We start from the raw sequence: 24,742 nt of genomic DNA, 5'->3' as shown, positions 1-24,742 counted from the left end.
TTGGACATTTCAGGGCACTCTGTCTATCCTGTCCACCCAAAGTGCAGCCAGTCCTTGTTGACAAATCTGGAATAATTTAGGGGCAAATCTTCAAGCTCTAAAGCCCAAACTCATGAATCTTGAGACAAATCTCACAGGATCTAGACAGGAGTGGGAACTCCCTAGCTTAGCCTCTTTTGTGCAGGGTAAATCGGCAGGGCTAGGACATTTCTGAACTGGGGACTGTTTGAAACAGCCAGGTTCCCACAAATGCCCAGAGATGCCACCAGCACTAACACATGGGGTTCCTTGTACATATTTACTGCCTCTCTGCATTCCAGGTGCAGTATGATAAACATGTACCAATGAAATACAAAGGAATTGGCCAGACCATCAGTTTTTCACCCTAAACTATAAGTTATGAAAAACAGAGGTAATGATGTTAGGGAGAAACAACATGCACAGGAACTGGCTCCTATAAACACAGAGACTCTCTGAGAGCTTTCCCAGGTTTGGGACATTTCATCACAGTCCATGTCTGTCATGCCCCCAGTAAAATGTAGTCACACTTCATGGTGACAAATCTTGCATGATCTAAGGGCAATTATCATAGATCTAAAGCTGAATCTCATGAGATATCAGGGAAAATCTTGAGGGTACTGGGCAGGAACAGGAACTCCCTAACCTAGCTTATTTTGTGAAAGGTGAATTGGTGGGGCTGGATCATTCCTGGACTGCAGACTACTGGGTACAACCTGGGTCAATCAAAAGCCCATAGAGGCCACCAGCACTAACACACAGGGTACCTAGCTATACTTCCTGCCTCTTGGCTTTCTAGGTGCAGTAGAGCTAAAGTACCAATGAAATAGGAAGAAATGAGCTGTAATGTGTTTTTCATGCTAAACTACAGATGATAGAAACCAGAGGGCAGAAGTGGTAGGGAGAAACAATGTGGTTCATGAGAAGTGGTTCCTGTGAACACCCAAACAGACCCCCTGTGGTGAGCTTTCCCAGACTTGGGACATTTCAGTGCAGTCTGTGTCCTGCTCCTCTAAAACATGGCAGACTTCCCTGTTGAAAAATCTAGCATGATCTAGGGGAAAATCTCATGAGACCTAAGTCCAAAGTGCATGAGATCTCAGGACACATATCCTGGGAACCCAGCAGGAATGGGAACTCCCTAGCCTACCCTCATTTGTGTAGGGTAAATATGGGGTGCTGGTACATTTCTGGACTGGGGACTCCTGGTAACAACCAGGTTCCCACAAACACATGCAGATGGCAACAGCACTAACACATGAAGTGCCTTGCTCATACTTCCTGCCCTTCAGTATTCCAGGTGCAGTACTGTAAACATGTACCAAATAAATAGAAAATGAATGGGCTGGAGGGGCCAAGATGGCAGAACAGTATGGAAGTTTTGTTTGTTTTTTTTTTGTATCTCTCATCCCTGAAATGCAGTCAGATCAACACTAAACCATCCTGCACCCCTAGAAAACTGATTTGAGGATTAACACAATATGCACAACCTGAACTACAGAACTCAGCAGATATATGGCATGGAGAGGTGAACTGGGAGAGAGAGAAGCTGCGGGGGGCAGGGAGCTGTTTTTGCTTGCTGAGAGAGGACTGAGATGGGGGACAGTATGGGAAAAGCACCTCCCCCCCTTAAGCAGCTGAAAAGAAAGTGGAAAAGTGGAAACAGCTGCAGGAACTGAACAAAAAAGGGATAAAGGAGAAAAAGAGAGGGTTTAAACTCCATTAAGACTCTATAAACTGGGGGGGGGGGGGGGGTGCAGAGTCTGAAACTCCACAGACTGATACCTGGCGGTACTCTGGTGGGAAAGGCGAAACCCGGAGCAAACAGCGATGTCCAAGGGGTCTTTGGGCCAAATGGGGAGAGGTGGTTCCCCTGCTGGAAGGACATTTGATAGAAGATGTTCGGCCGCCCCACAGGCAAAGGTCCCAGTGGACCCTGGAGAAAACCACATTCACTGGTGCTGGAACAAAGACATTAAGGGGGAAGCCTGGAGACAGATGCGTGTTGTGATTTTCCATAAACCCTGAAATCCTGCTGCTACATGACTGCGTGAACTTCTGGGGTGGGCTGGCACCTAGCCACAGTCTCTGGGCGTCAGCAGCAGCACAGTCCTACAAATGTTCCTGGGGGTGGGCAGGCACCCGGCCATTGCTCAGTGAGACCCTCCCCCAGAAGTTCTGAGTGGGTCCCCCCTCAGAAGTAAGGGGTTGGGAAACACAGACACATCTGAGATAAAACTCAGGAGGGAGGTGCCATCTGGCACCCTGATGGCTTGGTCATGGACAGTGTAAAAGCAGGGAGTGGATGGAAGCTGGAGTCAAAGGAGGTGTGCTTCATTGCTGGTCGGGGAGAGCACAGAGTTCCAATACCAGAGACTGGGTAGCTGGGTGATGCCATTTTCACCCCTCCCATGCATGCACAAAAACACCTGCAAGTGCCACAACTATCCACCCCAGTAAGCTAAGCAGTACCATCTAGTGGAAAACAGAGCTGCTAAGACTTCCAATACTATGTAGAACAGTGGAGAGAGTGGACATCTCTGTCTTGTTCCTGACCTTAGGGGGAAAGCTCTCAGTTTTTCCCCATTGAGGATATTAGAGTTGGGTCTTTCATATACGGGTTTTATGATTTCGAGGTATGATCCTTCTATCCCTACTTTCTTGAGGGTTTTTATCAAGAAAGGATGCTGTATTTCATCAAATGATTTCTCTGCATCTATTGAGAGGATCATGTGGTTCTTGTCCTTTCTTTTATTGATGTGATGTACCACATTGTTTCGCAGATATTGAACCAGCCCTGCATCCCAAGTATAAATACTAGTTGGTTGTGGTGAATAATTTTTTTAACGTATTGTTGGATCCGTTTGGCTAATATCTTGTTGGGGATTTTCGCATCCATGTTCATCAGGGATATTGGTCTATAGCTCTCCTTTTTATTAGGGTCTTTGGTTTTGAAATCAAGGTAATGGAAGGAAAACTTCCAAACTCTTTCTATGAAGCCAGCATTACCTTGTGTTGTCTGATTGCTATTATACTAAGCTGCACCCAACTGGGCCAACTGCACTCTTGATGAACATCACAAGTCTCTCCATCTGCTTGGTGTACAGACTATAAAGTGCTTCATAGTTTGACTTCTACAGGAAACCAAATGTAATATCAGTCGTATTTCATTCTGTTTGCTGGTCCATTTATTCAATTTTTTTCTTTTTCTTGAATACAGAAAGAGAAAAAATTTACTTTTATTTTCCATTTTTATTAAAAAGATTTTTCTTTAAGTTTTTCTACTATAATTTTTACTTTTTTATAAATTTTTATTTTTATTTTTTGTAAATTTTTAAAATTATATTTTACTTTATCATTTCATTTTATTCTATTTTGCATTCATTTTTCAAATTTTCAAATGGTTTCCTTTTTTCCCTATTTTTTCTTCTTTTCTTATCTTTCCCTTTTTTTCTCTAATCTATCAAGCTTCTTTCAACAACCAGACCAAAACACATCTAGGATCTAGCATCCTTTCTGCAGTGTTTGGTCTGAGATCTTGCAATATTTGTCCTTTGATCTCACATGACTTGCACCTAGATCATGTGAGATCTGTCAACAGAAAATAGGTGGCTGTTTTCCTTAAGGGCAGGACAGAGACTGTCTTGAAGTTTCCTAAGCCTGGAAGGATAAATGGCAGCCTGCCTGTGTGTTCAGTGGAGCCAGTTCCTGTGCACTTTGCGTCTCCCACCCCCTGATCTCCTGTTGCTATCACCTCTACTTTAGCATGAGTAACAGGAATGTCCGAGCCCTACCTACTTATCATGCACAAAAGGTGGTAAGCTAAGGAGTTTCTCCTAGTGCTGAGTTTCCATGAACTTTGGCTTGAGACTGCAAGATTTTGCTGTAGATCTCATGAGATTGGGCCATTCATCATGTGAGATCAGGTCTCAGGGAAGAAGTTGGAGCTTTCTTTGGGGGAAGGACAGACTCATGTTGCTCTGAAGATTCCAAAGCATGGAACAAAAAAACAGAGACTGCCTGTGTGTTTAAAGGAGCCCGCCTCTGTGCACTTGTTTCTCCCCACACCCTTCCCCTACTGTTACTGTCAACTTTAGTTTAGGGTGAATAACCGGCCACCCAAACCATTAATCCTTATTTCAGTAGTCTCTTGTTACCCTACCCAGGATACTGAGAGAGGCAGGAAATATGTGTGAGATACTTTGTGTCTTTGTGCTGGTGTGGTGGTGTCAGGGAGCATTTGTGGGACATTAGGTGTTCCCAGGTGTCCCCAATACAATAATGTCCCAGGCCTTCCTACTTAACCAGCACAAAGGAGACTAAGCTAGGCATTTGCTCCTCTTGCCATGTTCCCATGAGATTTAGCTTTAGATCTCCTGAGATTTGTCCCTAGGTCACCTGAGACCTGGCAACAGGAAAGAAGTGGCTATTTTGGGGGGGGAATAGGACACAGACTTCCCTTAAGTATCCAAAGCCTGACAAACATCCCAGGGAGACTGTCTGAGTGTTCAGAAGGACTGGTTCCTCTGCACTTTGCTTTTCTGCACATATCCATCTCCCCTGCTTCTTGCACCTCTAATTTAGTGTGAATAATGGGCTGGTCTGGTCCATTAGTCCCTCTTTCTGTGATCTGGTGTTATGCCCACAACATCTAAGATGCAGACAGACTGGAATTATTAGGGAGGCATCTTGAATGTTTACTTGGTGACATCAAGGGGGACTTTGTTGAGACCCGAGGTTTTCCCACATTTTCCCAGGTTTCCCCAATCCAGGAATGTTCCAGCCCTACCTACTTATCCTCCACACAACACACAACACACGAACTACAATACACAACACAATCACTGCACAAAGAACCCACACACATCAGTATATGACACATACACCACATTCACACAACACATATGTGTCACATTTTCTACACATACACCAGAAACACAACACGTGCATGAAATATATAACACATACACAAGACAAACTGAAACCACATAAACCACACACACACCACATATACAACACATATACCACACAAAAATACATACAACACACACACCCAAACATACTCAATACAAAAAGACACCACACTACAAAATAAAAACCCACCACACATATAACACACACACTTTAAACATATACAAAAGCATTCCACATATACACCTCATACACACCACACATACAATATCACACCCCCTCACATACATCACCCAAACACAACACATATACCTCACAAAACCACCCCACACATACACCATACTCAGCACACATATACCACAAAAATACATACCACAATACACCACACACATAGCCTACAAATAATGCACATACCATGCATGCACCAAACTTGCACACAAATATGCCATACACAAACACAGAATACACATTATAGCACACATAGAACAGATACCTACTACTCTTAAAATACACAAAACAATTTCTGCAATACACATACACACAATAAACATTCAATACAATATACACTAACCCATATACAACCTACAAATGCACATTACACATACACCAATCACACAACACAAATACAACACAGATATACAGATATACACCAAACACAACACACATGCAATGGACACACACACAACCCACACACTGCATAGAGCAAACATGGACACCATGCATAAACCACACATTCACACATTCACCACCCACACACATACACCACAAAATACACATATACTACACATATAGTACACATATACAAAATACACACCACACAAATACAGCAGTCACAACACATATATCCCACACACCACATATATGCCACACACACACATTGTATATACTACACATTCATTACACATAACAAATACACCCCATATACACTACATACATAAAACATTCACACCATACATAAAACACACAGAACACACTTATACCACAAAACATTGCACACACACCAATCAACTGAAACACAACACACAAATACATCTCACACATATACACTACACATACACACCAAACATACACCATGAACACAACACCCCCTTCACTTAAACCATACATACAACACACATATTCCACATAAAAACCACACATACACCAGACAACATGCCTACAACACACTTACACATGTATATGCCACACACATATTACACATAGACCACAAATACATGAGACACCTATCACACTTACCTCACACACCAGCAACAAATACACACACTTTCACCAAACAAACAACACATATACCACATACATAACAGAAATACATCACATAAACACCCCAATGCGACAAACACATATGCCACACACACACCACACATATATCACCCTCATACTAGACATACACCATATACACAATTCATAAACAAAACACACATATATATGCCACACTCACACATTACACCTATAACTGCCACAGCACACATACAACATGCACACCACAACTGCAGGGCACACACATAACACACATACTCCACACAATCACCACATATACACACCACTCACCACACATGTGTAGCAGAAATACAGAACATAGAAAACATACGCCATACACACTCCACATATAATATACACACAATGTATACCACATGCCCATTATCATACAGCATAAAAATACCACCCACAGCACACACACATCACACACCCATGTAATGTACTTCACACACATACACCACATTCATACCAAAGATGATAATTACATTTACCACACATACCTCACACATACAACACTTAAAAAACTCACACATAATGCACACACAAAAAACATATACTACAAACACATACACATCACAAACACAACACAAATACATCACACATACACTACACAGACAACACATATAAGATACACACACATAAATCACACAGGCATCACACATGCAGCAGATACCAAACACATACAAACAGGCACACCATAAACATTATAAACACACCACACATACATTGCAAACAAACACTACACTTATATCACACACTCACAGAAACACTACCAATGCACATGCATCACCCTACACACACATATACTGAACACACAAACCACAAATAAACCACACACACTCAACACACTCAACATATTTATTACGGTGACAGCAAACATACAACACAAACACCACGTAAATGACAGAAACAAATATGCTACACATATACTACACATTCACACATACACCATGCTAACGCACAAACACCACACACAAACCAAACACACACCGCATACACACATCAAACTGTCACCATACTCAGGGAACCTCCATCACACACACACCTCACATACAACACACATGCATCACACAACACACACCACACAGACAACAAAACACACAATGCACACCACACATACTTCAGTATACAAAACAAGCACTACATACACTCACACATAAACAACACAATCCACTCATACACCATAAGCACACCACGTTCACACCATAAATACGTGACACATTTACTACACATACATCACAAACACAATACATATATGACACACACACATACCACAAAAACTCACTAAACATACACCACACACACATCACACATAAAATAAACACATGCACACAACACAGATCACAGATACAATAGACAATACAAACACAACACACACACACATCACATACAATGGATACCACACATACACCCCACATTTACTCAGATACCCCACACCAAATAACACACATGTACCATACATGAAGCACATGTATAAAACACATGTAAACCACACACATTATTCCATTCTCATCTCTGATAAATAATATTGCCCACCCTGTATCATTTCCATCCTTTTGCTCTTTTTACAAACTAGGTTCTTCAAGGGGACCTCTTAGAACAAGTGCCTCAAAGCAATCATCTCTGCTTTAAACTGGGGAGTCTGGCTGAATCTTTGTGACTGTGGGGGTATTTGGCTCACAAGGCCACCCATAATTTTGCTTCAGATCTATGTTGACATCAGGAGGCCCAGGACACCTGAAGGTGCCCAGCAGATAATATTTCTGTGTAGGCTCAGAGAAAGGTTTTGAGAAAGATCTGGCCAAATTTCTTGGTCAAGGATAAACAAAACTGTACCTGTCATTCCCAAATTTATTCAAATCCAATTTAAAGTGTAGAACTTTAGCAATCCTTTTATCCATTTTCAATAGCTTGATGTATTTTTAATTAGGTCTTGGGTCATGTTAATAGTAATGGGCGGTCACTCACACAGACAACACCCAGATATTGATGGAAAATTCCCATTGTGGTTCTGTGCAAAGTGAGAGCAACTAGTGTTTGATATACCAAAGGAAAGATGGTCCTCTTGTCCTTGGATGCTTGGTTTTGATAGCTGATGTAAGTTCAGTAAAGTGAACCAGCTTGCCTTTCTTTTATGGCTGATTGAAATGATTTCATTCTGAAGAACAGGGTGTTGGCACATGCCCACTATGCTCCACAATCTATTTAGAACAAAAAGATCTTTTTTAAAGGAATATGGCACCAAGGACTGTTTTTAAAAACTTCATCAGGTGGGAGAAACAACCTGCTACCCTTCTATCACTGCTACCTCTATCCACTGAAGGAAAGTTAGGGTGAAAAGTCAATGTCAGAAGCTTTCCCACTGTTTGTAAAGGAAGAATAATGGTCTTAAGCTAACTGGGCTTCTGACTGTACTACTCACTTCATTCTCAGCATTATCCTATTCTTATCTCATGAAGATATTTGACCCTCCATGTATCAAATTGCATCCCCTTTGTCTTTTTTTATAGGTGGTTCTCCTTTCGGCCCTTTCAGAGCCAGGGTCTTAGAACAACATTCTCTGTTAAACTTGGTAAAGGGGAAAGTCCTTTGAACTATGGGATGGTATGGGCCACAGGACTTCCTGTTTGTTACTTGGCTGCAAAACTATGTTGACATCTGAGAGCTAGGGCATTTGAAGTTACCCAGCAGAGAATGTCTGTGTGTAGAATCAGCCAGAGGTTATGAGCAGGAGATGACATTTCTGGGGTAAGGGGAAATGACATTACAGACCTCATTTACTGGATTATACCATTCCCATTTGAAATGTATAACTTTGGCTTTCCTTGAGCCATTCCCATTGCCTTGTTGTTTTTCTATGTTCATTCACATTCACAGGTAATGCAGTTGTCACTCACATAGCCAACACCCAGGGATTGCTGACTAGTTCTCCCTCTGTTTTTTTGCTAGTTAGAGCAACCAGTTTGTGATAACCACACCCAAAAACAATGTCCCTCTGGTTCCTGACCACATTGTGCTTTCCCAGATGGTGTAAGGAGTGATGTGTAGCAAGCTTGCCTCCCTTCCTGGCTGACTGAGATGCCTTCAGGCTGAGGAGCATAAGGCTTGTGCTTGTTACATATGCCCCAGGACATTTTTAGAGCAGAAAGACCTTTTTAGAGACTAATGTATCGGGGCCCTGTCCCAAGTACTTGATCATTACCTGGGAGAACTGGCATGCACCTCTGAATCACTGCTACTTCTGTATACTGATGGGAAAGGAAGGCAAAACAGCCAAACCCAAGAGGTTTCTATATTTTTTCTTAAGGAAGAAAATAGTCCTGCCCCCCACCTAAACACAGCCTGCCTTCTGTTTTGACAAACCTCGATGGTGCACGCGTGACCCAGGGCTAAATATAGCTATTTGTCAGGCCAAATATCCTGACATCTCTGGCACCCATCGGGCAGGCCCCCACCAAGAACCGGAATTCCCTAGCCGAGGCTCTTGCCTGGAGGTGAAAAAGGCCCGGAATTCATTTTCCGCGAAGTGGGACCGTTGGAAACATGGCTGCTTTCCTGAAACGCCAGCCTAACTTCCATTTCCATGCACAAATCACGTGCCAGGGGTCAAACACACGGGACCTTGAGCCACATCTTGCGAGACCTTGGCCAACATGTAGCGTGCACTCAGCAAGAGCCAGAACTCCCTAGCAGAGCCTCCTTCCCGGAGGCAAGATTGCCCTTTGCGGCATTTTTTCTGCAGATTTGAGATGGTTTGGGAAGCCCCTGCTCCCACGAAACTCAGCCTGGCTCCCATTTTGATAAACCTCTCTGTGACCCTGTGGTAAATCTTGTGAGACCCCAGTCCACATCTCGCGAGATTTAGGGCGCCAAGAGGACACCAGGCCACAGCAGAAGAGCTGTAGCCGAGGTTCCTGGTCCTGAATTACTTTTCCAGTCTTTCAGGAAGATCGTGACTACTGCGTTCTTGAAAGGCAGCCTGGCTTCCATTTGGGCACATCTCCCAGGATCCAGGGGCAAATCTTGGCAGATCTCCAGTTCCCTCTGGCAGATACCCAGCAAGCACTGGACCTCGCTAGCTGATCATGTTTTCTGTAGGTGAAAATGGCCTGCAAGGCATTTTCAGCAAATGAGGTACCATGGGGGATACCCGTGCTCCCCTGAAAGGCAGCCAGGATTCCTGTTGGAAGAAGCTTGCCTACCCAGGGTCAAATTTTGCGAGGTTTTATTCCAAATCTTTCAAGATCTAGGGAGCCAACTGGCGGGTATCTGGGAAGACCCAGAACCGCCATGCGGAGGCTCATTCCTGGAGGCAATAGAGACCCTGAATTCCTTTTCGCTGATTCTGGATTGTCAGGAATACCCTTGCTTCCCTGAAATACAGCCTGGCTTTCATTTTTTCACACTTCGTGTAACCCAGGGGCAAATGTTGCAAGATGTTGGACAAAACTCACAATATCACTGCCTCCTTGTGTCTGTTGGGCACCTGGCAAGTGCTGGAATTTCCTGGTGAGCCTTGTTCTTGGAGATGAAAAAGCCCTGAAATTGCTGTTCCGTGGATTCAGGAATGATGGGAGTACCCCTGATCCCCTGAAACACAGCCTGGTTTCCATTCTGACAAACCTCCTGTGATCTAGGGTCAAATATCATGAGATCTCTGGCACCTTCTGTGCAAGTATTCAAGTGCTGGAACTCCTTATGAGGCTGCGCCTGTTTCCTGGTAGTCAAAATGGCCCACAAGGCCTTTTCAACAGATGAGTGACCACAGGGAACACCCGTGCTCCCTTGAAAGGCAGCCTGGATTGCATTTGGAAATAGCTCACTCGAATCAGTGGCAAATCTTGAGAAATCTTAGACCAGACCATAGAGATCTTGGGTGACATCTTGGGGGCACAGTTAAGACTGAAGTTTTTTGTCAAGCCTATTTCACAGGGGCACATGAGGTCCAGAAATCCTTTTCTATCTTCACACCTGTGGGGAACACACCCGCTCCATTGAGTCAACCACCTCGCTTTTCATTTCACTCACCAGGCATGCCTGACACAGGTGTAAATCCCTCGAGATCTCAGGCCAAACCATGGAGATCTGGGGCACCATATCAGAGGTACCCACCTGGCAAGAGCCAGACCTTCCTAATCTAGCCTTGTTAGTGTAAGGCAACAAGGTGCAGAAGGCCTTTCCAGTCTTAAAGTCAGTGGGAGCACACCCACCCCACTGATTCGACTGGCTGGCTTCTATCTTGACACATCTGGTGTAACCCTCAGGCAAATCTCCTGAGGGCTCAGCCCCAAACGTGACATCTTGGGCACCATCTCACACGGACAATGAACAAGAGGTAGGACACCATACTGAGCCCCAATCACGGAATTTGAAGGAGGCCTGGAAGGTCTTTTGTGGATTTTGGATAGCTGGGAACACACCTACTCCGCTAAATCTGAATCAGCCCCCAGGATTCTGATCCAGCACACTGGCAATGGCACGTGGGGTAAGTCCCACAAGATCTCAGGCCAAATTTCATAGATGTGGGCCATCTCATGTGCACCCACTGGCTTTTGGTGCCTTTCTGCCCACCTTCTCAATAGATAGGAGCAGCAGTGACTCTGAGTTATGAAGATGACTTCCATGTGATGATCAAGATGTGGGAATGAGGCCTTGGTGCAGTATTTTTTCAAAAGGTTTTTTTGTGTTGATCAGGTCATGGAGCATACTGCACATGTACAGATCGACTGTCCTTCTTAATGAGGGTATCTCCATTAATTAGGGGTAGGAGTCGATGTGGCTACCCATTACCAGGATCATTGTAGACTGCCAAACACTGAGGGCTCAGGGACAGGAGTGTTAGAGGTCCTCTCGGATATCAGACACTTAGAGGCCTGCATTGATTCAGGACAAGCCTTGGGAACTCACCTCCAATCCTTGTACCTTGGTTGTGTATGGCACAGTCCCATGGTCTTGGTGTGTGAACTGAGACCAAGTTAGAATAGCAGCAATGGGATAGGAATGACTTCCAGGCCAGTCAAAGCTCTGCATTCAAATGGGCATGGATAAAATCGAGGTATGAAATACCTATCTTCCCTACCCTCTTCTCACACATGAGGCAGGATCCAGCCCTAACCTCTGGCTGAGCCTACCCATAAGCATTGTCCCTGGGCACCTTCACACATCCTAGGTTTGGGTATGGTTACATATAATTCTGGTTCTTAATTGAGAGTGGCGCATTACAATACATATTTCACCATCACAAGGACAACAGCAGACTCCCAAACAGAAGAAGGGGCTATTACTATAAGACACTGGCTTTGAATAGATACCATTTGGAAACTTATTTAAAAAACAGGTTAATTGCTGGACATAGAGACAAAGACTACCAGAGTTATTCCTCACACATGAGATGTGGAAAATGTTGAAAATAAAGTACCCATCACAGTCTCCTATCAACCTGGTTGTGTCCAGAATAAGAAATGCCTGGGTGTAGGCAAAGGCAGTCTCTGAATGACTACACCTGGGAGCCCTGTCAACAAGAAGCCTGCGTTCTTTCTTGAGGAGCTAGAGATTTCTGACTTTGTCCCTCCCAATATTTCTATCAGTTGATGGAGGTAGCAGTGTTTGAGCTGTAGCTATTGGGTTCTGCTGGCTATTGCTCAAGCATCTGGAACAAGGACATTGTTCCCTGTTCCTGGAAAGGGCATTCCCCATGCTGAACCACCTCTGGCCCATACTGCCTACGTGAAAACTGCTATTCAGAATGAAGGCAACTCAATCATCCAGTTGTTCGAGGTAGTTTGGCTCCCCTTCACCTTCCATACCATAGCAGGTCACCAAACACTCAGGGACTAAAGGCCATTTTTCTTTTGTTAAATGAGAGCCTGAAAGCTCTCACTGAGCACAGGACCAGAGTGGGAGTCTGTGGCCCCCAGGGTGTCAGTTGAGTGAGAGTTCTGTGGCCCTATGGGTGAACAAAAATTTATTTCAAAACACAAACATGGGAATGAAATGGCTTGGAGAAGGACCAAAACTCGACACTCCAAATGGGATAAGATTAATCTGGAAAGGAAAAGTCTCACTTCATTTCTTCTCAGCCCATGAAGCCAGCTCTCTCCTGCAACCTCTGGCCCAGCAGACATACAAACATTCTCCACTGGGCATCTTCAAATCACCCAGGCCTCTGGATGTCTATATACTTTTGAAACCAAATGAAGGGATGGTCCTGTTACAAAACCCATTGCACACTCACAAGGAATTCACCACACTCTCCACTTGAGAGCAGAGGATATTCTGCTGATACACTCAGAATGAACTCCAGGGAGAAACTCCTTTGAAACTAGAGCAAAGGGGTTCAAAATGATAGTGTGCTAGAGTTAGTCATTAGAGATGGCAATGGGAGACTGTAGTGAATGAAGTGACTAGTGCAATCTTTTAGCAAGTTGTCTCAAGAATTAGAAACAGCCATGGAATTTGGTAAAGGGACCTCTCTCAAGGCCACACCTGAAGCATTGTAATCATGAGGCTTCCATTGTTCCTTCAAATACATAGGGTAAGACCTGGTTTTGGATGTCTTTTCTGCCATCCCATCGACAGGGGCAGCAGAGGTGTAGCAGTAATAGGTAGGTGCTCCTGGACTATGGTCACATGTTTGGTATGCAGCCTTGGTGTGGTCTTCACTCAAGAGACTGGTAGTATGCAGAATAGTTCCTAGAGGATACTGTGCCTACACAAACTTTCTGATCATCAGGTTTAATGCTTCACAAATCAGCTATGGGTGGAAGCAAACCGGCTTCCATTCACTAAGATTACTCTGGCTGGCTAAGAGCCAGGAGGTGGGATTTACTTAGGAATATCAGACACTGAGCTCCCACTGGGCCCAGGAACTGACTGGTAAGTCATCTATGACGCTTGGACCTGGGATATCTAAGTGACAGCCCCATGCTCTAGGAATGTGAATGGTGACATAGGAAAACAACAACAGTAGTGGAAAGAGTACATGGGGGGCCAAGGTTTTTCCTATTTGGCATGGGCTAAATCCAGGAAGGAGATACTATCTTCACTTCTTACCCCATGCAGAATGCTGGCACCCTCCCCAGACCTCTGTACTAGCCTATATCCTAACATTCTCCTTTGGGTACCTTCAGATGCCCTAGGCCTCTCTTTGTCCACCTAGGTATGAAATCAAACTGATAAGGGCCCAATGCAGAACGTATATCACAGACACAAGGGTACCACCAGACTCCAAGATTGGAAGCAGAGATTATTACTCTGAGACACTGAGTCTGAATGGATTCTATGCAGAATGCTGTTTCCTAAAAAAGACAATGTGTAAAGGGAAACCATGGGTGGCTAGAATTCTTCCCTAGAGATGTTAATGGGAGAATGTTGAGAATGAAGTACCCAGAACAATCTCCTAGCAGGATGGCTGTCTCATGAATAAGAAAAGCCTGTGAACTTTAGCAAGGGGAGCACTCTACAAGCTACACCTGGGAGTCCTGTTAGCAATTGGCCTGCAATTCTTCCAGCAATAGGAGCCTGAAATCCAAGGCTCTGTCTGTATTCCCCCATTTTGCCCATCAGTGGATAGAAACAGCAATGGTTGAGCTGTAGTTGTTGGGTACTCCTGGCCCTTGTTGCCATGTGTATATGTGTTGTATATGTGTGGACTAGGTATGGTGTATGTGTGCAATGTGTGTGTGTGGTAAAATCATGTTGAATATGTTGTGTGTATGATTGATAATCAGTGTGTGGTGTGTATGGTTTATAATCAGTGTGTGGTGTTTGTGGTGTAACTCTGTTGCCTGAGTGGCATACATCTGTGTGTGTCATATGTGTGTTGGTGTGGTTTGTGTGTGGTACCAGTATTACATCTGGGTTAGGTGGATTCTGTATGTGGTACATGTGTGGTGTCTATCTTTGGTGTTTGTAGCGTGCTTGGTTTGTGTGTTGTGTGATATTTGTATGGTTGGTATATGTGTGCCTGTGTTGTGGCTTATATGTGGTATGTGTTTGATGTGTGTATGTGTGGTGTGTGTTATATGGGTGGTTAACATGTGGTGTGTTGTATATGTATAGTGTATTTGTGATGTGCATGTCAAGTTTCTGTGTGTAGTATGTTTTTGGTGTATGTGTGGAATTTGTACTGTGTCTGTTTTTGATGTGTGGACATTGGTGCGTATGGCATATTTGTGGCAGTTGTGTGGTATGTGTCTAGTGTTTTCATGTGAACTGTATGTTTTGTGCATGTATGGATTAGATGTGATTTATGTGCACTGTGTTGTGTGATTTTGTGAGTGCAGTATAATTCTAATGAACATGTTAGGTGTGCATGGTGTGTATTTTCACAGGGGTGGGGCATATGAATGCTGTGTGTGGTTTAACAATGTGTATGTGGAGTGCAAATCTGTGTTACACCTGTGCTGTTTGAGTGGTGTGTGTTTGGTATTGTGTGGTGTGTTTGTGGTGCATGTTTAGTGTGCTGTATGTGAGGTTTATGTTGGGTGCTTTTGGATTATAGGTGGTACATGTAGTGCGTGAGTGCTTGGTATCTGTGTGGTAGGTGTTTCTTGTATGAGTTTTGTGTGTGGTATATACAATGCATGTTTGAAGTGTTTGCATGATGTGTATGTGGTTATATGAGTGTTATGTGGTGTGTGTGGTAAGGGTGTGGTGTGTGTGTGGAAAGTGTGGAGTTATGTGTTTTTGTGTGTTGAGGGAATGGTGTATGTACTATATTCACAGCCTATGTGTTGTGTGTGTGAGATGGCTGTGCAATGTGTGTAGTGTTTGTGTGATGTGTATATTTTGTGCATGGTGTACTGTGGTGTGTATGTTGTGTGATGTGTGTGAACTGTGGTATATTTGGGTTGTGTGTCACAGGTTTGCTGTATGTGTAGTTGTTTATGATGTAAGTGTGCAGGTATGCATGTGTGGTGTGTCTGTGGTATATACAAAGTGTGTGTGGTGTGTGTCTGTGTATGCTTTCTGTGGTATATTTATGGTGAATATGTAATGTGTGGTTGTGTACACATAGAGTATGTTCAGCCTGTGCCTAAATTGTCTTTCTGTGTGGTTTATGTGAGTGGGGTGTGTTGTATGTGTGTGGCATATGCGTATAATATCTGTAAGGTTCTTCTGGTGTGTTTTTGTGTGTCTGTGTGTGTGTGGTATGTGTGATATATGTGTGTGTGGTGGACCTCTCCTGTGAATGCGGTATATTGGTATATGTGAGTGCGTGCCATATGCGTGGTTATGGTGTGACGTGTATACTGTTTGGGGTGTGGGATATGTACGGTATGTGTGCCCTATGTATTCTGTGCATACTGTGTTTGTACAGGCATGTCATATGTGTGATAATACTATATATAAGCAGTATGTATGGCATATGTGTGTTGGGTATATGCATTGTTATATGTATCATAACGATTGGTGTATGTGGTAAGGTGTGTGTCTGGTATAGGTGTAATATGGGTGCTGTGATATTCTGGGGAATATGTGTTGTAGTTTATATGTTGGGTGTCCTGTGTGCGGTATCTATGAAAGTGAGTGTTGTATATATGTTGCATGTGAGGTACGTACAGTGTGTGTGGTGAAATTGTGAAGGACATGTGTGTGTGGTATCTATTTGGTGAGGGTGCAGAGTATATATGGTGTGCATGTACTGTGTTACATAAGAGAGTTGAGTACGTGGCACATTCCACATCGGCCCCCCGTACATTGGCAAACGAACGTCTCTCACCTGGGGGAACCCAGACGTTAGCCGGGAAGATGGTTTCTCCACAGCGATCTTTCAGAGTCGGGTATGTGCCACTTTGTCCCCAGGGTTGCCGGCATTGGGTTTCAGACGCTTCAAAGTGAGTGAAACAAGACGTTACTCGAAAGACGGTGATCCCACCGTGTTGTTCCTCGGAGGGGAGTATAGGGCACCTTATGCTTCGGCCCCGCAAGGATGTTCCAGCCCTCCTAAATGAGTGGAGACTCAGGGTAGTTGAACGACGGTTTCACCACTCTGCCGTTTCACAGAGTTGAGTAGCTGGCCCGCTCCGCATACGCCCTGCAGAGTAGAGTCTTCAAACGTATTCGGCAGAGCGAAACCAGACGGGACTTGAACCAGACGGCCTCCCCACAAGTGCTGTGTCACAGAGTTCAGTATGGGGCATGTTTCCCGCTAGGCCTCGCCATAGGTTTTCAGGCACTTTTAACTTACACGAGGTGACTGTGGAAAGATGGCTTCCCGACCGCGTCCGTTGTGTTGGGTACATGGCGCTTTCCATGGAGACCCTGCATTTCCTTTCCAGCATTTCTGACTTCCGGAAACAATGTCTGAGTTGAAAGACGGTCCCTCTCCCCCTTCCTCCTCCACCCTCTCCCCCCGTCCCCCCTCCCATACACACACACACACACACACACACACACACAGTGTCGTCTCACAGAGTTGATTGACTCTACGGCACTTTCCTCAGGGGCCCCCGCATGGTTTTCAGACACGCGTCAGCCAAACCAGCTGTGAGTCGAAGGATGTGTAAGCAGCCGTGTTGCTTCCAAGAGTTGAGTACATGGCCCTTTCCGTGCAGCTGCCCCCACAGGTGCTCAAACACTTGTAACTGTGAAAGGAGACGTTAGATGAAAGACCGTCGCACTCCAAGGGTTGTCTCGCAGAGCTGAGGACAAGGCCCTTTCCGCATAGGGCCTGCGTTCGTTTTCAGACACTTCTAACCTAATGAAGCAAGTCGATCGTTGAAAGGTAGTTCCCCGGTGTCTCACAGAGTTGAGTATACGGCCCTTGCCGTGGAGCACCCGCAGGCATCTCAAACGCTCGTAACTTAGTGAACCAAGGTGCGAGTGGAAGGAGGATGGTCACCCCGCAGCGTCGATTCGCAGAGTTGAGCGTATGTGACCCTTTCCACCCTTTCCGCCCTGCCTGGTGTTTCACGAACCCTTCTGGGTTCGTGACGTCACAGACTAGTGACACGCTGGTGTCACCACCCTGGTGTGTCGCAGACTGCAGTAGATGGCGGCGCTTCCCTCCGAGTTCCTCGCACGCCTTCACAAACAGGACCAACTTGGTGAAACGAGAAGCTAGTTGAAACCATGGATTCCGCACCGTGTGGCTTGAGAGAGTTGAGTACGTGGCGCTTTCCCCATCGGCCCCGCGTCCGTTTTCAATCGCCTGTACCATCGTGAAACCAGATTTCATTCAAAAGAGAGTTTCTCCACGATACTTGTTTCCACACGCTCGCGCGTATTGTGTCCCTTTCCCCACAGTTTTCCGCAGGTGTTTCCACACACGTCTAACGTAGTGAAACCTGATGATGTTCCTTGAAGGATGGCTTCACCACCCTGTTGTTCCGCAGAGTTCGGGCACAGGCCACTTTCCGTGTAGGCCCTGCGTAGGTTTCAGGCCACGTCTAGCTTTGGGAAACGAGATGTTAGGGGAAAGGTGCTCTCCACGAAGTGGTTCATGCAGTTGGCACAGAGGAACTCTCGTTGTGGGCCCTACCTTTGTCTTCCAACTATTCTCACTGAGTGCAAAGAGATGCAGTTACCTGAGAGATGTTTTCCCCACAGTGTTGTACCACAGAGTTGAGCGATCCGTGCCACTTCCTCACCCCCACCCCCACCCCCACCCCCACCCCCACCCCCCATAGGCCCTGGGAGTTTTCGAACACTTTTAATTTCATCCAGCGAAAGCACAGGGCCGTTGAAAGAGGGCTTCACCGCCATGTGGTTTCAGAGATTCGAGGTATGGCCCTTCCCACACACGCCCCCGCATGGTTGAGGTTTTCAGACGCTCCTCACCTCGTGATACAAGGTGTTCCTGGAAAAGTGGCTTCCGCCAAGTGCAGTTTGACAAAGGGTACGGCACTGCGGGCACAGGCCCTGCATAGTTTTGCCAACACTTGCGACTTACCCCAGACGACGTGTCTGCGGAATGATGGGTTCCCCGCAGTGTCGCACCGCAGAATGGAGTCTATGGCGCTCCGCGTGTAAGCCCCGCATAGGCTTTCCAAATTGTCTCACTTGGTGAGACCAGACGCTCCTGGAAAGAATTTTCTCACGACGGTGTGGTTTCAGAGAGTTGAGTTTATGGCACTTGCCTCATCGCCTTCTCCTAGGTTTTCAAACACTTGTAACAGCGAAAGCAGAATGTGCGTTGAAAGACGGCTCCACCACAGTGCAAGCAGGTGTTGTTTCCCAGCCTTGAGGATTTGACACTGTCCACAGAGGCCCCGCCTAGCTTTTCCAACACTTCCAACTTCGTGATGCGAGACGGTAGTCGAAAAGGGGTTTGTTTCTGCAAAGTGCAGTGCGACAGAGCCTATGGCCCTATCGGCACAGGCCCTCCAGAGTTTTTCACAAAGTCTAACTTAGTGAGATGACAGGTTTGTTGGAGGATGGTTTCCCCACAGGGTTCTTTCCCAGGCTGGAGTCTGTGGCACTATGTGCCTAGGCCCCGCGTTCGTATTCACACCCTTCGAAGTTAGCGAACCGTGATGCTGGTTGCGAGAGGCTCCCTCCCGCGTATTCTCTCACTGGGTCGAGCACGTGTCACTTTCCAGATGGTTCCTGCCTAGGTGTGCATACCATGCGAGATGGTAGCGGAAAGGTGGTTTCTGCGGAGTGCAGTTGGACAGAGTCTATTATGTACTACGGCACGGTCAACACTGGACCCATAGCGATTTTTCAAAGCCTTCTAACGCAACGAAATGAGGCGAGTCTTGAAAGATGGTTCCCCGCTGTTGTTTCGCAGAGGTGAGGATTCGGCACTTTTACCGTGTAGGCCCTGCCCACGTTTTAAAAGAGTTCGCAGCGAAACCTTGATAGACTTAGTTGGGAAGACTGTGAGACCCCAGTGCTGTTTCCAGAGGCGAGGGTATGGCACTTGCCGCATAAGCCCGCCATCCGTTTTCGACACAGCAGCCTCAGTGAGACAAGATGCTAGTGGAAAGATGGCTTGCCCAGGGCGTTTCGTGCGGTGGAGTGCCTGGCACCTTGGGTGTAGGTCGGCACGGGTTTTCCAACGTGTGGCTTACCGCAACTCGGTGTTAGTTCCTCAGCTGATTCCTGCACACTTTCGTTTCTCGGGGTTGAGTGCATGGCCGTGGCGTCGTGGGCCCCGCATGGGTTTTCAAGCGCTACGTAACCTTACTGACACGAGGTGCCCGTTGAAAGATGGTTTCGCCATCTTGTTCTTTGCCAAGAGGTGAGCGTACGGCACGTTGCGGGGCGGGGGGCACAGTCCTCGCACGGCTGTTCCAACACCTCTCACCTGGGGGAACCCAGACGTTAGCCGGGAAGATGGTTTCTCCACAGCGATCTTTCAGAGTCGGGTGTGTGCCACTTTGCCCCCAGGGTTGCCGGCATTGGGTTTCAGACGCTTCAAAGTGAGTGAAACAAGACGTTACTCGAAAGACGGTGATCCCACCGTGTTGTTCCTCGGAGGGGAGTATAGGGCACCTTATGCTTCGGCCCCGCAAGGATGTTCCAGCCCTCCTAAATGAGTGGAGACTCAGGGTAGTTGAACGACGGTTTCACCACTCTGCCGTTTCACAGAGTTGAGTAGCTGGCCCGCTCCGCATACGCCCTGCAGAGTAGAGTCTTCAAACGTATTCGGCAGAGCGAAACCAGACGGGACTTGAACCAGACGGCCTCCCCACAAGTGCTGTGTCACAGAGTTCAGTATGGGGCATGTTTCCCGCTAGGCCTCGCCATAGGTTTTCAGGCACTTTTAACTTACACGAGGTGACTGTGGAAAGATGGCTTCCCGACCGCGTCCGTTGTGTTGGGTACATGGCGCTTTCCATGGAGACCCTGCATTTCCTTTCCAGCATTTCTGACTTCCGGAAACAATGTCTGAGTTGAAAGACGGTCCCTCTCCCCCTTCCTCCTCCACCCTCTCCCCCCGTCCCCCCTCCCATACACACACACACACACGCACACACACACACACACACAGTGTCGTCTCACAGAGTTGATTGACTCTACGGCACTTTCCTCAGGGGCCCCCGCATGGTTTTCAGACACGCGTCAGCCAAACCAGCTGTGAGTCGAAGGATGTGTAAGCAGCCGTGTTGCTTCCAAGAGTTGAGTACATGGCCCTTTCCGTGCAGCTGCCCCCACAGGTGCTCAAACACTTGTAACTGTGAAAGGAGACGTTAGATGAAAGACCGTCGCACTCCAAGGGTTGTCTCGCAGAGCTGAGGACAAGGCCCTTTCCGCATAGGGCCTGCGTTCGTTTTCAGACACTTCTAACCTAATGAAGCAAGTCGATCGTTGAAAGGTAGTTCCCCGGTGTCTCACAGAGTTGAGTATACGGCCCTTGCCGTGGAGCACCCGCAGGCATCTCAAACGCTCGTAACTTAGTGAACCAAGGTGCGAGTGGAAGGAGGATGGTCACCCCGCAGCGTCGATTCGCAGAGTTGAGCGTATGTGACCCTTTCCACCCTTTCCGCCCTGCCTGGTGTTTCACGAACCCTTCTGGGTTCGTGACGTCACAGACTAGTGACACGCTGGTGTCACCACCCTGGTGTGTCGCAGACTGCAGTAGATGGCGGCGCTTCCCTCCGAGTTCCTCGCACGCCTTCACAAACAGGACCAACTTGGTGAAACGAGAAGCTAGTTGAAACCATGGATTCCGCACCGTGTGGCTTGAGAGAGTTGAGTACGTGGCGCTTTCCCCATCGGCCCCGCGTCCGTTTTCAATCGCCTGTACCATCGTGAAACCAGATTTCAGTCAAAAGAGAGTTTCTCCACGATACTTGTTTCCACACGCTCGCGCGTATTGTGTCCCTTTCCCCACAGTTTTCCGCAGGTGTTTCCACACACGTCTAACGTAGTGAAACCTGATGATGTTCCTTGAAGGATGGCTTCACCACCCTGTTGTTCCGCAGAGTTCGGGCACAGGCCACTTTCCGTGTAGGCCCTGCGTAGGTTTCAGGCCACGTCTAGCTTTGGGAAACGAGATGTTAGGGGAAAGGTGCTCTCCACGAAGTGGTTCATGCAGTTGGCACAGAGGAACTCTCGTTGTGGGCCCTACCTTTGTCTTCCAACTATTCTCACTGAGTGCAAAGAGATGCAGTTACCTGAGAGATGTTTTCCCCACAGTGTTGTACCACAGAGTTGAGCGATCCGTGCCACTTCCTCACCCCCACCCCCACCCCCACCCCCACCCCCACCCCCCATAGGCCCTGGGAGTTTTCGAACACTTTTAATTTCATCCAGCGAAAGCACAGGGCCGTTGAAAGAGGGCTTCACCGCCATGTGGTTTCAGAGATTCGAGGTATGGCCCTTCCCACACACGCCCCCGCATGGTTGAGGTTTTCAGACGCTCCTCACCTCGTGATACAAGGTGTTCCTGGAAAAGTGGCTTCCGCCAAGTGCAGTTTGACAAAGGGTACGGCACTGCGGGCACAGGCCCTGCATAGTTTTGCCAACACTTGCGACTTACCCCAGACGACGTGTCTGCGGAATGATGGGTTCCCCGCAGTGTCGCACCGCAGAATGGAGTCTATGGCGCTCCGCGTGTAAGCCCCGCATAGGCTTTCCAAATTGTCTCACTTGGTGAGACCAGACGCTCCTGGAAAGAATTTTCTCACGACCGTGTGGTTTCAGAGAGTTGAGTTTATGGCACTTGCCTCATCGCCTTCTCCTAGGTTTTCAAACACTTGTAACAGCGAAAGCAGAATGTGCGTTGAAAGACGGCTCCACCACAGTGCAAGCAGGTGTTGTTTCCCAGCCTTGAGGATTTGACACTGTCCACAGAGGCCCCGCCTAGCTTTTCCAACACTTCCAACTTCGTGATGCGAGACGGTAGTCGAAAAGGGGTTTGTTTCTGCAAAGTGCAGTGCGACAGAGCCTATGGCCCTATCGGCACAGGCCCTCCAGAGTTTTTCACAAAGTCTAACTTAGTGAGATGACAGGTTTGTTGGAGGATGGTTTCCCCACAGGGTTCTTTCCCAGGCTGGAGTCTGTGGCACTATGTGCCTAGGCCCCGCGTTCGTATTCACACCCTTCGAAGTTAGCGAACCGTGATGCTGGTTGCGAGAGGCTCCCTCCCGCGTATTCTCTCACTGGGTCGAGCACGTGTCACTTTCCAGATGGTTCCTGCCTAGGTGTGCATACCATGCGAGATGGTAGCGGAAAGGTGGTTTCTGCGGAGTGCAGTTGGACAGAGTCTATTATGTACTACGGCACGGTCAACACTGGACCCATAGCGATTTTTCAAAGCCTTCTAACGCAACGAAATGAGGCGAGTCTTGAAAGATGGTTCCCCGCTGTTGTTTCGCAGAGGTGAGGATTCGGCACTTTTACCGTGTAGGCCCTGCCCACGTTTTAAAAGAGTTCGCAGCGAAACCTTGATAGACTTAGTTGGGAAGACTGTGAGACCCCAGTGCTGTTTCCAGAGGCGAGGGTATGGCACTTGCCGCATAAGCCCGCCATCCGTTTTCGACACAGCAGCCTCAGTGAGACAAGATGCTAGTGGAAAGATGGCTTGCCCAGGGCGTTTCGTGCGGTGGAGTGCCTGGCACCTTGGGTGTAGGTCGGCACGGGTTTTCCAACGTGTGGCTTACCGCAACTCGGTGTTAGTTCCTCAGCTGATTCCTGCACACTTTCGTTTCTCGGGGTTGAGTGCATGGCCGTGGCGTCGTGGGCCCCGCATGGGTTTTCAAGCGCTACGTAACCTTACTGACACGAGGTGCCCGTTGAAAGATGGTTTCGCCATCTTGTTCTTTGCCAAGAGGTGAGCGTACGGCACGTTGCGGGGCGGGGGGCACAGTCCTCGCACGGCTGTTCCAACACCTCTCACCTGGGGGAACCCAGACGTTAGCCGGGAAGATGGTTTCTCCACAGCGATCTTTCAGAGTCGGGTGTGTGCCACTTTGCCCCCAGGGTTGCCGGCATTGGGTTTCAGACGCTTCAAAGTGAGTGAAACAAGACGTTACTCGAAAGACGGTGATCCCACCGTGTTGTTCCTCGGAGGGGAGTATAGGGCACCTTATGCTTCGGCCCCGCAAGGATGTTCCAGCCCTCCTAAATGAGTGGAGACTCAGGGTAGTTGAACGACGGTTTCACCACTCTGCCGTTTCACAGAGTTGAGTAGCTGGCCCGCTCCGCATACGCCCTGCAGAGTAGAGTCTTCAAACGTATTCGGCAGAGCGAAACCAGACGGGACTTGAACCAGACGGCCTCCCCACAAGTGCTGTGTCACAGAGTTCAGTATGGGGCATGTTTCCCGCTAGGCCTCGCCATAGGTTTTCAGGCACTTTTAACTTACACGAGGTGACTGTGGAAAGATGGCTTCCCGACCGCGTCCGTTGTGTTGGGTACATGGCGCTTTCCATGGAGACCCTGCATTTCCTTTCCAGCATTTCTGACTTCCGGAAACAATGTCTGAGTTGAAAGACGGTCCCTCTCCCCCTTCCTCCTCCACCCTCTCCCCCCGTCCCCCCTCCCATACACACACACACACACACACACACACACAGTGTCGTCTCACAGAGTTGATTGACTCTACGGCACTTTCCTCAGGGGCCCCCGCATGGTTTTCAGACACGCGTCAGCCAAACCAGCT

General features: G+C 47.2%; 1 long non-coding RNA gene across 2 annotated transcripts in view; it reads right to left on the bottom strand.

The window, feature by feature from the left end:
- Positions 1 to 9,769, bottom strand: part of LOC144614064 (uncharacterized) — a 40,881-nt gene extending 31,112 nt beyond the window's left edge. The window contains exons 1-3 of one of the 2 annotated variants that reach the window (XR_013551596.2): positions 9,675 to 9,769; positions 8,233 to 8,387; positions 3,028 to 3,227 (exon numbers count right to left, since the gene is read on the bottom strand). This is a non-coding gene — a long non-coding RNA (uncharacterized LOC144614064). The remainder of the gene's footprint in view (positions 1 to 3,027; positions 3,228 to 8,232; positions 8,388 to 9,674) is intronic. The other variant, XR_013551595.2, reaches the window with a different exon arrangement.
- Between the last annotated feature and the right edge of the window lie 14,973 nt (positions 9,770 to 24,742).

Source organism: Panthera onca, chromosome D4 (genome assembly GCF_046562875.1).
Source record: "Panthera onca isolate mPanOnc1 chromosome D4, mPanOnc1 haplotype 2, whole genome shotgun sequence".
NCBI lineage: Eukaryota > Metazoa > Chordata > Mammalia > Carnivora > Felidae > Panthera > Panthera onca.
Note: the sequence above shows the minus strand (reverse complement) of the source record. Positions and strands in the feature narration are given on the sequence as shown.